Source organism: Aythya ferina, assembly GCF_964211825.1.
Source record: "Aythya ferina genome assembly, chromosome: 5".
NCBI classification, from domain to species: Eukaryota; Metazoa; Chordata; class Aves; order Anseriformes; family Anatidae; genus Aythya; species Aythya ferina.
In genome coordinates, this window is record NC_140301.1 from 42,318,048 (window position 1) to 42,332,925 (window position 14,878).

At 45.7% G+C, this 14,878-nt stretch overlaps 1 protein-coding gene across 3 annotated transcripts in view; it reads left to right on the plus strand.

Annotated features, from left to right (window-relative positions):
• The first annotated feature begins 13,912 nt into the window (after positions 1-13,912).
• LOC311437166 (uncharacterized protein) overlaps positions 13,913-14,878 on the plus strand; it is a 29,684-nt gene continuing 28,718 nt past the window's right edge. For all 3 annotated transcript variants that reach the window (XM_084520084.1, XM_084520082.1, XM_084520085.1), the window contains exons 1-2: positions 13,913-13,988; positions 14,589-14,710. The gene's annotated coding sequence lies outside the window, so the exon portion shown is untranslated. The remainder of the gene's footprint in view (positions 13,989-14,588; positions 14,711-14,878) is intronic.

The window sequence follows — 14,878 nt, forward strand, 5'->3', positions numbered from 1 at the left end:
CCTGGCTGCCTTGATGAGAGTGATTTTGATTAATGGTGGAGAGTAGTATGAGAAGACAAAATCAGTGCTGAATCCTTGAAGTATAAAGAAACAAATGCTGTTTTCCCCTGTTATTTATTCCAGCAGTGTTATGATGGTGGAAGAAAAGCTAGGGTAGGCGGGCTGGTTCTGGTGACTCCTGGAGCAGCCTCTTACCCTCCTTTTCTGTGAATAGGGGAAGCTTTGGCTCAGGATGTGGGCTTTTTTTTTTTTTTTTTTTAATTAATAAACAGATCTCTATTTCCAAGTTGGCTCCTGTGTTCTTCAACAAGAGGTAACTCCAATGAAGCTTTTCAAATTTTACCTTTTTGTGGGGATTCCCTTTTGTCACATAGCAGTTATATGTTTTGTGCCTCTTCTTTCTCAGTGGAGGGTACCAAAATCATTCTTCCTTATCGACGCAGATCACAGGAGTGTTAGAGAATAAGAGCTTTGTGTCCCACAAGCCCCACGTGTACCGGAGGGTAGGATTAGAAACCTAACTTCCCAAGGAAGTCAGAGCAGCAAATATATAGTTGAGAATTAAAAGGGAGTGCTTGGAATGGGAACATCTTCTGCGTGAGCCTGCTTTTCTGCTTTGATGGGGAGATGCAAGCTGCTTGGAGAGGCCTGGTGGACAGTGCTCATGCCACAGTAACTTATCTAAATTAAGGAGATCCTATGAGACAAAATGATGCCCTGACTAGTTCATTCTTCTATCCTCTGTTCACATTGTTTGAATGTGTTTCAGTGCTCATAGAGGAAGAGGAGCAGTAAAATAGCTTGTCAGTGTGGACAAAATGACAATGCTCCTTTCCCTTCAGAAGATCAGACCATCTCCTCACCTATAGGTCTAGCATAGGAGTTTCCATTCCCTTATCCCCCTATGTACTGAACAAACCCTTGGACCTTCACCAATGCAACTGTGCTCTGCCCTGCTGCACCTCAAAACTGTGCTGGGAGCCTGTGATCCCAAGGCCTTCTTCCCTCAGGGCTCTGCCACCTGCATTGAGAATGCAGCCCACCTCCAGTTCTGGGAATAAAAGGTATGTGCATGTGATCCTTCTGTAGGAAGTATATCACCTGCAGCATGCATGCAGGCAAAACTGAGATATGTGAAAAGCAACGTTACCAGTATGTCTAGGGGAGCAAGCTCCAATGGCACGCGTTCACCTCCACATTCAGACGGGTAACCCGCAGAGAATGCAGTGACGCACAGCTCAAATGAAACTTAATGGGAACCAAAAAGAAAAAAGAGCAGCTCGGCTACACAAATCATTGGCAAAATGAAACCAGTTTGAAAGCCCAGCTGGGAAAATATGGCCAATAACAATTTTAATTCTTGTGTGATGAGTAATGTCTCCTGGCACCTAGCGAGCAGTTGACATCAAGCTAGCAGAAGTCAGAAAGGACACTAAATAATGCCATGTTCTGCCGTGATGTCAGCGGGTGATAATTCTGGAGCCTACAAGTAGGCATCAGTTCCCAAGAAGACTAAAGATAATCTCACCCTTTCTGGTACTCCATGGGTGGGCGACTGGGGAGCCGGTCTTGGCAGCAGGGGATGCTGCCCAGTTGTGCAGTGTGACTGAAATCCCTGGGTAGTGAGAATTGTACAGTCAGCTGAGTGGAGACTTATTTAGGAATCAGATGGTTTAGGTTTATCTGGCCATCCATGGCAACAGACTGTTTTTGTTGGCTAATGGGCTCTACAACCCTTTTAAAACATTTACCTTTGTTACCGAATGTGCTAATCAGCTGAACTTCAAGTCTCCAACCCGAAGGAGGATTTTGCTGTGAAAATTCTCTCTCTTGGTAATTTTATGGTAGAGGTGAGATGGTGGGAAGTTGGGAGAAGTACAGAGAAGAGAGATGAGGCACAGTGAAGCGGCTCCAACGCGCTTTAATTGAGCTGTGCTCATGCGTTGTGTCTATGTTGAGTGCCTGTTTTCTGACAGCCAGGCATGTCTGAGGTATCTCAAACTGGCAGCTGAAGTCTCTGATCCCTTTTGAAATACTTGGCATGAAAGGTGAGTGGGAGATGATAAAAAGATGTCTGTAGCAGCTTTGGGAATGAAACTTGGATCTGCTGAGTCCTGAGTTGGTGTGGTGGGTACAAATTATACCATTTGGCTGATTTCTGGAAATATTACAGTGTTTACTGTGGCTGCTGGATAGACAAGCCCATGAGAAGGCCACAGACAATTCCAAAAACCTCACACACAGGCAGTTATGCTCACACACAACACAGAGCAGAGCTACTTGATTGAATTTGACTCTTATTCCAAGTCCTGTGGATTGCTGAGGGGGTAGTGTGATAGATATCGGTATCTACTGCATCCTTTTCTTGTGGTATAAAATTACACCCAAATGCAGCATTACACCACTTCAGCACTGCTGGGGCTGCAAGAAGCCTGGCACGCTAAAGGTACACTAAGGAAAACAGTGGCTAGATTAGAGGTTGTGGGAATCTCACCATTGGGTTTCCATCACTCTGCCCTTCCCACTGCTTTCAGGGTGAAGGTAGCTTGATAAGGAAAAAAGGAAAGACCCCCAGAGTCAGAACTGCATCATATCAGATTTACACCCAGAACTGCTGTCTTCCAGTGGTGCTGCTTTCAAAAGATCAGCCTTCAGCAGTTGGTTGAGTTTTTGAACTGAGATCATCTCTGAATCACACCTGCTGCTCCTGTAGACTTGTGAAGGAAGGTGTGTCAAGGTAGTAAGCACGAGACCTGAGCAGTACCTTTCTTTGTGGAAGATACTCAGTGAGCAAAGTGTTTTCCTTGTCTCTTTTAGAGACTCTTGCCCTTTCAAAAGGAAGGCTGCAAGCCATGGTTGTGATCCATGAATACGATTCTCTGAAATGTACTTATTTCTTTGAAGGGTGCTAACCCGCTCTTGCAGGAACTCCAGCTTGCCTTTCTCCTTCTGCTCTCTAGTCTATTAAACCAGAAATCATATGTTACTCCAGGGAAGTTAAAAACTACTAAAAATGGTTGGTGATCTATTAAAAACCCAAGAGGTTTATCTAGCATTTTTGGTAATTGTGCAAACTTTGTAGAGTATTTTCTAACTTGCTTGGTCTGCTTAAGGTTTGATGTGGCTTGAGTGATGTACTGAAAAAAACAATTGCTGCACTTAGTCATTAATGAGTGGAGGGCTGTATATCTCATTCATTCTGCTAATATGCCAGCATAGACAGATTTTTTTCAGTGTGTTACGTTGTTACTCAACACATTGTGCAACCATTTGGGGTTTAGAAGGACTGCACCCAGTACCTTATTAATTCAAATAGCATGGTGCCAGCCCTGGATCAAGGGGAACTAAAGACCTCATGCAGCTTCAGTGGTTTGTTTGCATTGTTTTCTATGCCAACAGCTGTGAACATTCTGTATGGGCAAAATTAGTGATGTAATTTGCAGTTTGGGTTTTTTCTGATGATCAAAAGATCAGAGAATAAGTGGCATTTGTCCATGTAACTTCATACTGATAGAGGAAAGAAGCCTGCAAGTATATTTGTTTTCTTAAGGGGTTTTCTTTCCTGATGTGATTATGCATTTTTTCCTGTTCTTTTGCAATATCAGAATTGTCAGGTCCTCTCTTATTTCTCACTGTTGATGGAATACTTGGAAAGTACCAAAGAGGAGACTAACATATAGATATGACTCATGTCTATAAATGTGATTGCCAGTTGCCAGCCCTGAACAATTCCCAGGTTGCTCTTCCTGTGCTCTCCCTATAGACACCTCTAGGATATACAGACCTTTGATATGAGCCCCCAAGCCAGCAGCACCACCTGCTCCCACCTTACCTGCTGCTCTTTCCCTTGGCATGAAATGTCTGGCTAAAGTTACTGGCCCCAAGGACTGAACAGCTGCTGAACTAGACTATTAACCACAAGGAGAGGAGCTAGAGAAATACAGAGACTAGTCACTTATGTGTATTTTTTCCCTTCAACTGGGGAAAAGACATGAGGTTAAAAGGCAAGAAAACCTTTGTTTAAATTGTTGGGTTTGTGTGCTGTCTCTTCATCGCTTTAAGGTAATCAATCTACACAGCTCCTGCCAGCCCAAAGCTAGTTCTTAGTAGCTGATAAAAAGAGTTCTTCCTCTATACCAACAGAGAATGTAGCTCTCTACAGCTGGTTAACATTCTTTATAAAACAAGAATAGAACACACTGTAGCATTCCGTTATAGATCTTGGCAGTGCTGTATATGAATGGCAAAATCATATCTGTAATCACATATTAATCCATCTCAAAGATGTATAAGCTGTTTTTGCTATGTCTTTTGCAAGTCTCTTTGTGTTCAGCTTGTGTTTTATCACATCCACCATATCCCTGTCTAAGACACATCCTGTGCCTTTCTCCCCTCCACTTCAAACCACCTCTTGTCAGCTTGGAACAAAACCCTATATTTCTTGGTGTTTGTCCTTCCACGTGATTGTATTGGAAAGCATTTGGATTGAATAGGCCCATGGCCAAGTAATCCAGCCCATGCCATATGACTGATGGTAGTATATACTCCTCCCTGTAGACTTGAAGGGATAGAAGTACCTGGGAGAGTTGTACTGCTCTTGGGCACAATTGTTGGATATTCTAGTGAGATTATTATTATTAGCCTCCTTTACTCTCCTCTCTATCCTTTTCTTTCTTCCTAAAAACAGATTTAATTTGAGCACCACAATGTTCCCATGGATCTGGTGTAAGAATATTTATTAGGGAACCATTCAACAGCTTCTGCTTAAACTCTTCTTTCCCCTCCCCTCCTCATACCTGAACTCTTTAATTCTCACGTTAGTGGTTTCCCTCTCTCCTCTAGCACATACCCTTTGAGTAAGCCAATGTCATTTCTGAAGAGTGAGCCTGTACTACAGAAGCTTCCACACGATTTAGGACATAAAAATTACAAAAGGGGTCTGCCTGGAGCACCGGACAGGAAGGTTTAGCTGTGGTAGAGATCAGTGGTCTCCAAAGCGTGGTGAGGATACCTGGTGGTATGCAAGATGATCTGCTGGAGTGCAGGAAGAAAACGTTAGAACTTGAGTAGTACATGTATATAATGCACAAACAGATAGATATACTTATATTGGGGAATGCACGTTCATTTTTTTTATACTGATAGGACTATGCAATCAAAAAAGATTGGAAATGACTGGTCTGTATTACCACAGCCTGCCTCCCCTTCCAGGAGGGTTTTGCCTAGAGGGTTTTATCTCCATGCTGCCAGTCCAAGGAGCCCATAGGACCAGCAATTTCGAGTGTACTTTAAGCCTGGATATGAACAGAAAGAGCATAGAGACAGGAGGGCCCCACATGAATAAAGATATGACCAGAGAGAGACCTCTGATGGTCTGGTTTCTGCATATATGCAAGCTAGAAGCTATTATTTGGCCTGCAGACAAGCAAAACTCCAGGGGTTGGTATGAGTTTGCCAAGCATTTGTTGTTTTCTGTTTTGAAGGGGGTCCCTATGATGTCCTCAACACAGAGGCTGGCAGATGGTGCTCTCTCATATAGTGAATGTGTATAGCAACACCGAGTCTGCATATAAAAGGCAACAGATATTTTGTCCTATTAATATAGATACTTGTATATTTTATAGTTTGCTGTTGTGTTAGACAGTATTTCTACATTCACTTTCGGTCTGTCATTCTAAAGAGAATAAAGCATGTGAAGCCAAAGAAGGCAAGTATTTGCCCAGTGATGATTTAGGGATGTGGGTGCATTTCTGTATGTATTTTTTAGGGAGTGTTTTTTTTTTTTTTCCTAATGCTGTCCAGATGTGTAGTTACAGGTTGGGAGAATAAGGTAGCAGGTGTGGTGTGCTGGCCTTCTACAACCAAAAGCATCTTTTTGCTGTGTCTGTCACATCTGGACAATGGTTTGAATGTCTGAGCACCTTTTTCAGACTGAGGAGCTTCATGAGCCATGCCCAACCCATTACTGCCACCCACACTGATGTGTGTTGGAAATGTGCAACAGTTTGTGGGGCAATGAGCAAGGCTCCCCTGTCCCCTCCTTCCCATCAGACACAGAGCCTCACGTTTCCTAGGAGCTGCTTTGCCATATGGGGCATTGCCACTCTGACAAGGCCCCCACGGTGTCCCCTGAGATGTGGGGACATTGCTGCTGAGCCTGGCACCAGTGAGCAGTGCCGGCTCCTGGGCTGTGGGGTCGTGGCAGAGGGGTGCATGTCCCCGAGACCCTCGCTGGCCATGGTGGGCTCTGCAGAGCTTTGAAGGGGCAGTGCTGTAGCTGGGAGCTCCAGACAAGGCCCTTAGATGGAGGGGATTTGGAAAATCAGCTGTGATGTTCTGGCAAAAAAGCCAAAGCAACCTGAAATGTTAACCGGAGCGTGACTGTCTGCTACCTACAAAATACAGGTGAGGCCCTGCTGTGAAGCCTCGATGGCTGGGAAGCAGGGCAGCACTGAAGTTGTCCAGCAGGCGCTGTGAAGCTGTTCTCCATCCCCTGTACTTTCTTCCTGCGTTCAGCACCTCTTCCTGCCTCTGCGTGCTTAGGTTTCTCTGTCTCTGCATTGCCATCTACCGGTGAGATTGCCAAGAGACCACCGACGATGACCCATGAGGACCACACCAACCTCCAGCGACCCGCCTGAAGGTCCCTGGCTGCTGGAGCATGTAGGGCGCTGCAGCTTTCCTGCATGGTGGCAGGGCATGCTCTCCTCGGACAGATGCTACTGCAAAGGCAAACGCCCCTCTGAGCATGCTTGTGGAGTGTGAGCTGGCTCGTGTGTGACTTGAACGCTGTTGTTCTGCTTCTGGGATGGGGCTGAGTGTAAAAGAGAAAACCAAAGAAAGCCTGAAGTGGTCTGGGTGAATGTAGATGTCAGGGCTTTAGGGACTGAGTTCAACTCCGCTCCCCCTTAAGTTCTATTCTGCAGTAAGGGCATTGCTGTTGTCAAAGTGGCATGAGGGCTGGCTTCTATCAAAGACATTAATTTTGGCTGACATGAATGCAATAGGTTAAAAACAAACAAACAAACAAACAAACAAACAAACAAACCAGTTTAAAATAGGCTTTAATAGGTTAAAAAAAAAGTGGAAGGAAGAAGCTTTAACCCTTTTGTGTCCTTACAGGCTCATGGAAGGGGAGTACATCCCTTAGCCACTTTTGGATGTGTAAATGCCCTTGTCTAGCCTGTTTTCCTATCAGTCCAGCTCTCAAAGGGTGTTCAGACAACCTCCTTCCACCACCCCACTCCTTCTTTGACCCCTTTGGCAGTCCTGGGATTTCCTGGGTGGAGGCTGGGAAACCAACGGGGCCTTGGCAGGCCAGAGAGGAAAGTCTATTAGGGCACGTAGCATGGCCCTCTGTAATTGCTTCCTCCTGCTGCCCTTTCCCCTGCCAGCCCCAGGGTAGTTTCTGAATCTCCCCTTGACTGGGATATATCCCCCACGTGCCAGGGGAAAATCCATAATCAGCTCAGTTAATGTTAAACAGATTGTTATTTGGGAAAGTAATCACCAGAAAGTATGTTACTGGTTAACTGCCCTCTCTTGCACTGGCTCTACCTGATCTCAGGAGGAGAATAATGGCACTGTGCAATGCTGTTCTTCATCTTCTGCTGACACTGCATTGCCCCCCATTTAAAAAGAGGTACACATTCACGCTGTTGCTTTGTCGTTAGAGCAGCCACTCTAGTTTTCCTCTGGTACTTGCACTGTTTAGAATGCATGTGACTTGTTGGGGTTGATTTTTCTTTAAAAACACAAACAAACAAGTACTGACTGATGGCTTGTGAATATAGTGTCTCTTTCAACCTAGGAAAGCCTCAGAGCTTGTCTGAATTCAGTCAAAAATTTTATATTAAAATAAATCACTTTTTTTTTTTTTTTTTTTTTTTTTTTTTTAAGCACAACAAACCAAACACATCTATGCTCCACACGGAGCTAATTTGTGCAAATTTCTGTCCACCTCATGTTTTAATATAAAAGCTGGGGTGGAAAGATGCTGGGAAGAATGGTGTCTTGCAAAAATGCCACTAGACACGAGGCTGAGAGCAGCACTGCCAGGCATTGCTGTAATAATTTTTGTTTCTTTGGGTTATGTAAGTAGCTACAGAGTCTTCTTTCTGTGCCTAAGGCCAGACTGCTAATGGTTCAATGGAGGCTACTGTTAAGGCAGTGTGCAGAAAGAAAACAATTCAAAATTCATCAGCAAATGCATTGTCTGCACACACTTAGACTGGAAAAAGCGAAAACTCAACAGCATTGCTTACAGAGCATTCAGTCAGCCTCAGCTTCAGCAGTGCAATCTTCAGGTGTTCTTGGCATGGGATCAAGGTCCTGTTTTGTGGCGTGAAGAGGAGGGAGGGCAAGGAGGTCTGAAGCAGGAAACAGCTTTACTTGAATACATTGCACTCAAAATCAGCTGTGGTGCAGTGTGCTATTTGACCGGGGAGGCAGTATTTAAGCTAGATTCCTTATTGTGACTGACCTCTTCAAGCAGGATAAACCCAGCTTTCAGCACAAAAGATACAGGCTTAAATTCCAAGTTATAATTTGTAATCATTCTTTAAATCCCATCAAGCCAAAACTCTTACCCAACATGGCTCTAAGCAAAGATGAGATTTGGTGACTATTCTCATCACACTTTATTCTTCTGGCTGGAGGTTACCTGTTCTCTGCCACCCCTCTCAGTGACCCACTTTTTGGGCATTTGGACTTTTGCTTATGTTGCTCTTCCAGTGTCCCTTTCTGAAGGGATTGCCTATTGTTCCCCAAAACACCCTTTGCACCAGCCTGGGATGCTCTTCAACAAAGGAAGCAGCTAGTGCAAAGCATTCTGGCATGACTCAGAAATCCTTACAGATGAGCTAAACGCAGCAGAGCAGAAACCAGGTCAACAGGAGTTCTCAAGAAAATTTAGCTATACTTCCAACATCTCTCTTCTGATCTGTTTCTCTCCCAACCCTTCTACTTCAGTGTATGGCCATACCAATATCAGAAAGAGAGGCGTGCTTAAAATCCTTGTGTGGACAAGGCGGGTTGTATTGGCTAGTGAAAGCATGTTTTGCTTTCCTTTAGGGAAAATTTATCAGACCTATTGAGAATACACCCTTTCTCCTTCTCCCCTGCTATCGGTGAGGACAAAGCCTGTCTGCGTTGGGATGGTCCTCACTCATAAGCTCTTGTTCTGTGTGCACAGTACCCATCCCAAGCATACCACGGTTGTTCACCAAGAAGATTACAAAGCAGAAGTGGAAAACACCACATGCTCCCCCTTTGTGGTGATGTTGGAGTCACTGTGCCATGAGAAATCCAAATGCTGGAATAACCAAGAAGGTCATATTTGAACCCTTGGGAATATGAATCAAATTATAGTGCAAGCTCCAGTTCCAGTTCTGGTTTGTGTGTGTGTATATATATATATATATATATGTATATATATCCCTTCCAACTCAGGATATTCTGTTCCTATGATATATCCATATTTATGATGTATGACAGCACTACTACCTGCTGGAGCATATACCACACCACACCAATGGTGTGTAGCTGCCGACTGCAGTGCAGGATGAGCTAAAGCAGTGCTGCCACCCAGTCCTTGTACAGCATGATGCCCATCATGGGTGAACTATGCATTTGCATTCACCTAAGAGACTTTTCAGGTTGCTGTGTGGTAGCAGGGTAAGGTGACAGGACTGTCACTAGAAACTTCTGCCTTGTGCCATAGCCCAGAGGCTGTGCTGGACCAAGCCAACCACCAAGTTAAAGGCCTGGTCACATCATGGGCTCCCTGAACCTCACGTTCACAGTTAGCAGGCACCCTCACTCTGCCCTACCTCTTGCATGGTCCATGGCAATCTTTAACCCAGGCTCCCTCTGCCCTTGGCACATATTTTCTCTTCAGCTCTCTGAAGGGCAATGAGCCTAGTGAGGATCTGCAAGCAGAGGCAATGCTAGCCAGTGATGAGAAAGCTAGTTAAGCATAGAAGGTTACAGCAAATTGTACCATGGTATCAGGTATGATACTTGTCTGATAACGCACTGCTAGACGTATCTTCCATGCTGCTGCTTAGCTGTGAGGGTTAATGTATGTTTTGACTTGTGCTTCAGGGATTCCTATGGCTTCAGAGAGGCAGGATCTCTGGCAGAGCATGACATCCATTTTTCATGATGAAGCTGCAGTAACACGATGCCAGTGGGACAACTCTATATGTGTCTGAAGAGAACTGGAGCATCCTGATGGGTTGTGAGTAATGCTATATCTGTAGTTGTAATGTTCAGTGGGTGCACAGAACCAATCTTTTTCAGCTGTTTGCACATATTTAATTCATTATAATAACTCAAAATGCAACCACTTTGATGCTCTGTCCCTGTGACCAATTCTTTAATTGGGTTAACATTGCTACAAACATGGTATTACATGAGAATCTTGGCTTTAAAGTAAGTTTATGAAGAGCACTTGGAATTTTAAGTATGAAATTTGACTTTAGGTGACTACTGTCAGTGGATGGAATACCCCGTACGCTGATATGGGGAGTTTAGCTCTCTGAAATTGAGATTTGCTTATCTGCATTTCTACTTCTAGGGACATGTGTTCCACATTTCCTTGCATACACCAAATCAATTTTAAAATGATAGTCAAGATCCTTATGCAGTGTCTTGATTGAGGAAGCTAGAAGGTTCAGAAAAGGCTCATAATTGCAAGGTCTACCAAGACTCACAATTTGGTGGGACTGAATTCAGAGCTGTGCAAAATGCAAGACCAGAAAGGAACTGTGGCCAAATTCTTTCAAAACTGTCATGCCAAAATGAGCAGCTATTGTACAGTTGGCTGCAGGCACTAGTCCTGATGGAGAACACGGGCTCTCCTTCCCCAACTAAAATGGCCTTTGTGTCAGCCCAGCGTTCCTCACTAGGAAAATTCACACTCCTCCAAGAGTGTGCTGCCTCAGTTCTTTGGTGCAATAGGGCATATTCCAACAACAAAATTTTGGAGAGAGTGTAATTCTCAGGAATGCGTTTCCTTTAATTTAATTTAATTAATGTGTTTCATTTAATTGATTTTAATAAAATAGCTCCAAAGAACCAGCATGGGCTTTTTTTTTTTTTTTTTTTTTTTCCACAATGTAATTTTTATTAGCAATTTATTCAGCCTAGCAGATGCCAACATGCAAACTATGCAAAGAGCAAATCTCTTTCTCCAAGTGTAAATATTTACTGATCATAGTCAATGGTATTTAGTACTCTGCAAACATATTGTCAACAGTTCTATCCAGACTCTTCCTTAATTGCAGCTTGAGAGTTGGCAGAGGCATGTCCTCTGTGAAAAGATGGCTACAGGAAGGGAAGAAAAAAAAAAAAAAAAAAAAGGAAAGAAAAAAAAAAGCGGGCTAAATAGGTTCTTGGCTTAATTTGATTGGAGTTATACCAGAGGTGAATACGGCCTAGCACAAGTTAAACTCTGGTGCAGGAGCCACACAGAGAGTTGGAAGGATGATCCTTGTGCCTCTAGAGGGACTACTCTCCCCCAGCAGAGCATGGGCCTGTCTTGGCACAGCTCTAAAAAGGACTTTACAGTGTAGCGTAGGAAGGTTCAACCTTCCACCTGTTTGAAGGGATGCAGTTCCACTCCTTAGATGTAGAAAGAGATGAAGGACTATTCTTTGCATTGCCTCAACTGGCTAAGTTTATCTGAGCAGTCCAAAAGAGCAAATATTTGCTATCCCAACCACCATCTGTTCTGGAAAGGAGACTTTATTTTTTAAACACAGACCTGCCTTTTGTTCTCTAGCTGTCAGCACAAAACCCTGCATGGGTTAATGTCTGGAACATAGCTCGACTATACTGGAGCCACTTCTGCTTAAACTAATATCCGAAAATCTCCTTTACTGCACCTCCAGACCAATCCCCTTTGATGCCATTTCATTACATCCCATAATCTCTACTCTCCCAACAACCTCAAATAAATACAAACCAACTGAAAGATAAACAGTGGCTTAGACCTCATTTATATTCTATGAAAACCTCCTATTGCCTGCATGTCTTAGCACCCCAGCTTTTCACACAAGGCGTGTAAAGTTGCAAAGATCTTTAAACACCTTTCAAAACGATGTCCTCTGGGAGCCCGAACAGCAGACGTTCCCTGTGCATCACAGGGAAAGAGATGAGCAGGGCATGTTCATGACATCATGTTCTCTTTGTTTAGGTGATCACGGCTTTACTTTAGTACCTTTATTTTCCCATTCCACATCTGGGCTTCTCCATGTGCATTTTCATTTATTTTTTTTCTCCTGAGACTGCTTCAGAAATGTGCTAGTTCCCCACCATGCTAACCCAAGGGGTGTGAGCCCTCCTGCTTCACATTATTTGCTCCATCTTTGCACTTGGTTCTGTCAGACAATTTTTTTCTACACCTCACAGTCCTTCCCCCTGTTTTCAACCGTCTCTTCTAATTCTCCTGAATAGCAGAGGTTCTTCCTCCCTTTCTCCTTCTCTGGAAAGGAGGGGAGGGAGCATTTCAGTAGATGTCAATATCTTACATGAAAGATGGAATGATACATCTACACAACAGATGCAGGCAGACACGCTTTAAATTGAGTCCTTAATGTGGAGCTCTGTCTGGCTCTGCATTTTGTCTACTTTTAATTATCTGATGGACTAGGTTATAAATTCCTCCTCCTCGTTGCTCATTTCTAAAAGCAAATTTCTGCGTTCTAAAATTACATCAGCATGTGTGAATGATTTCAGCATCGCTTTCATCTATGGCCAGATGAGCAGTAGCAGCTGAGATCCTACTTGAGGTAGCAAAAGCTCCTGTTTCACCTGTTCAATGTCACAATCACTATATAAAGCATCTCACAATATGGACTATGCCTGTATACACAATGCTGTCACCTGCACTTTTTTTTTTTTTTTTTTTTTTTTTTTGAAGGCTCTTCTCTGGGCCATCTGGAAGTAACCCAAAGGTGCTGAATGTGTGCTTGATCTAAAATGGGTGCTTGCGGCTTGAAGAAGTTCTGCTCCTTCTGTCGTTTTGTGGAGCTGGCTGCATGTTGCAGAATGCTGCTCCGACACACCTATTAGGTATGTATCCGTCCGTACTGGTACACACTGCAGTGCAGAAACGCTCCGAAGTCCCACTGCTGCTAGGGTTTGCCCTGATAACACACCAAAGCAGCTGCAGACTGGTGCTGTGCAAACCTTTGGCGTTGACAGAAACACCAAAAACGGCAAAATAACCATTTATTATTGCAGGGTGTGTGTTACTGAGCTGTCAGCCCGAGCCTTTTTCTATCTAGTTTTTCCTTTCAGAGACAGTTGTGGACAACCAGCCCAGCTGCCCTTCCTTTACTCAACACAAAACCTCCTATAACGTTTGCTTGCAGAAAACGTGGGGAAGACGTACTGGTAACGAATTTAGTGTACCCAAAGACGCTCCTGCGGCTGCCCCCAGATGCAGCAGGAGTTTTCAGGCTGTGGCAGAAAGCTGCCTCTCTGGCTGCCGCTCCTCAGCCGAGAGCCGGCCGGGGCACGAGCCTGACCCCCAGAAAACAGACAGATCTCAACGCGCGGTGCGCATTTGGGGTAATTTACACGTGCTGACAGCAAAGAAGCGTTTGTGGCCCTGCCCCGTGCGCAAACTGGAGCCGGGGGGGGGCGGGGGGCGAAAAGACGCTCACGCAGGGGGCGGAGGGAAACAGCCCCTTCCTCTAGGCCCCTCCGCCCTCCACTGGGCCCAGCCCCCGCGCAACGCCATTTCCGCCCTCCCCTCGCCGTTTCCGGGGTGACCGGAGAGGATGGGGGGCGTGCCTGGTGGGGCGTGGCCTACGCTGGAGGAGGCGGGGCTACATCCGGGAGGACCAATGGGGAGCGGAGATGGGCGGGAGGGGCGGGGCGCGGCGGCGGCACGTGGCGGGGCGCGGCACCGCCCGGTTCCGCTCCTGCCCCGCGGGGGCCGCGCCGGTACCGGGCGTGCGGCCGCCGCCTGCGCCGGGGTAAGCGGCACGCTGCGGGCGGGGGGGCACTGCGAGGGGGCAGGCAGCCCGACCGCGGGGTGTCCGGTGGGCTTCGCGGCAGGGTGTCTGTCGTGGGGCTGGGGTCTGGGGCTGTGCAGCGCTGAAGTGGTGGGGAGGGAGGAGCCCCGTGTTGGCAGCGTGGTTAATAACCCTGCCTGCGCCCCAGGGCTACCTGCAGCTCCTTCTATTTCCCTCTGGGCCCTTTCAAAGATATGGGGTCTGGGGCGCTTCCTGGTGGTGCCACAGACACGCACAGAAAGTCTGGTGTCTGGGTGAGTGGGGGAGGCTGCACGGAATACAGATTGCCTTTGTGAGTGGCATTCCGCTCCGCGTGGAGGAATGAAGTGTTTTTCATCCTGTGCCCCATCGCTTACCCCAAGTAAATGTTTTCATTAGGTTTAACTGTGCCCTGGGCAGTGCTAGCATGCTGCCATGAGACAGTAAGAACAAATTCTGTTCTTTGACCAGGCTCTTAAATGCAGCATCTGCCAGGGACATCCTGTTCCAGCAGTTCTTGTCCTGGTGGGTTTAGTGAATCCCTTAACTCGCCTCTCTTTGTCTACAAACTTTGTCTTGTAGGACTGGCAACGAAAAATCCTGTGTCAGGATCCTATTGAGTAAGGTGCCTTGGCATCCAGCGTGTTAGCTGATGAATCCCTGCCAGACTTGGTCATGCGACAGCACTCCGGCTTCCCGATAAAGTGAGTTAACCGACTGCTTGCCTAAGGAGCCACTATAGGAACGCTGACCCTCCCTGCCTGGAGCTAATCTGCGACCTTGCTGATTGAGATGAACTCCCTGATTCTGAGTATTTGGTGCCCTTTAGGCCTCCAAGGGTTTGCGGCTGATCAGTAGCTTTGAAAACTAGG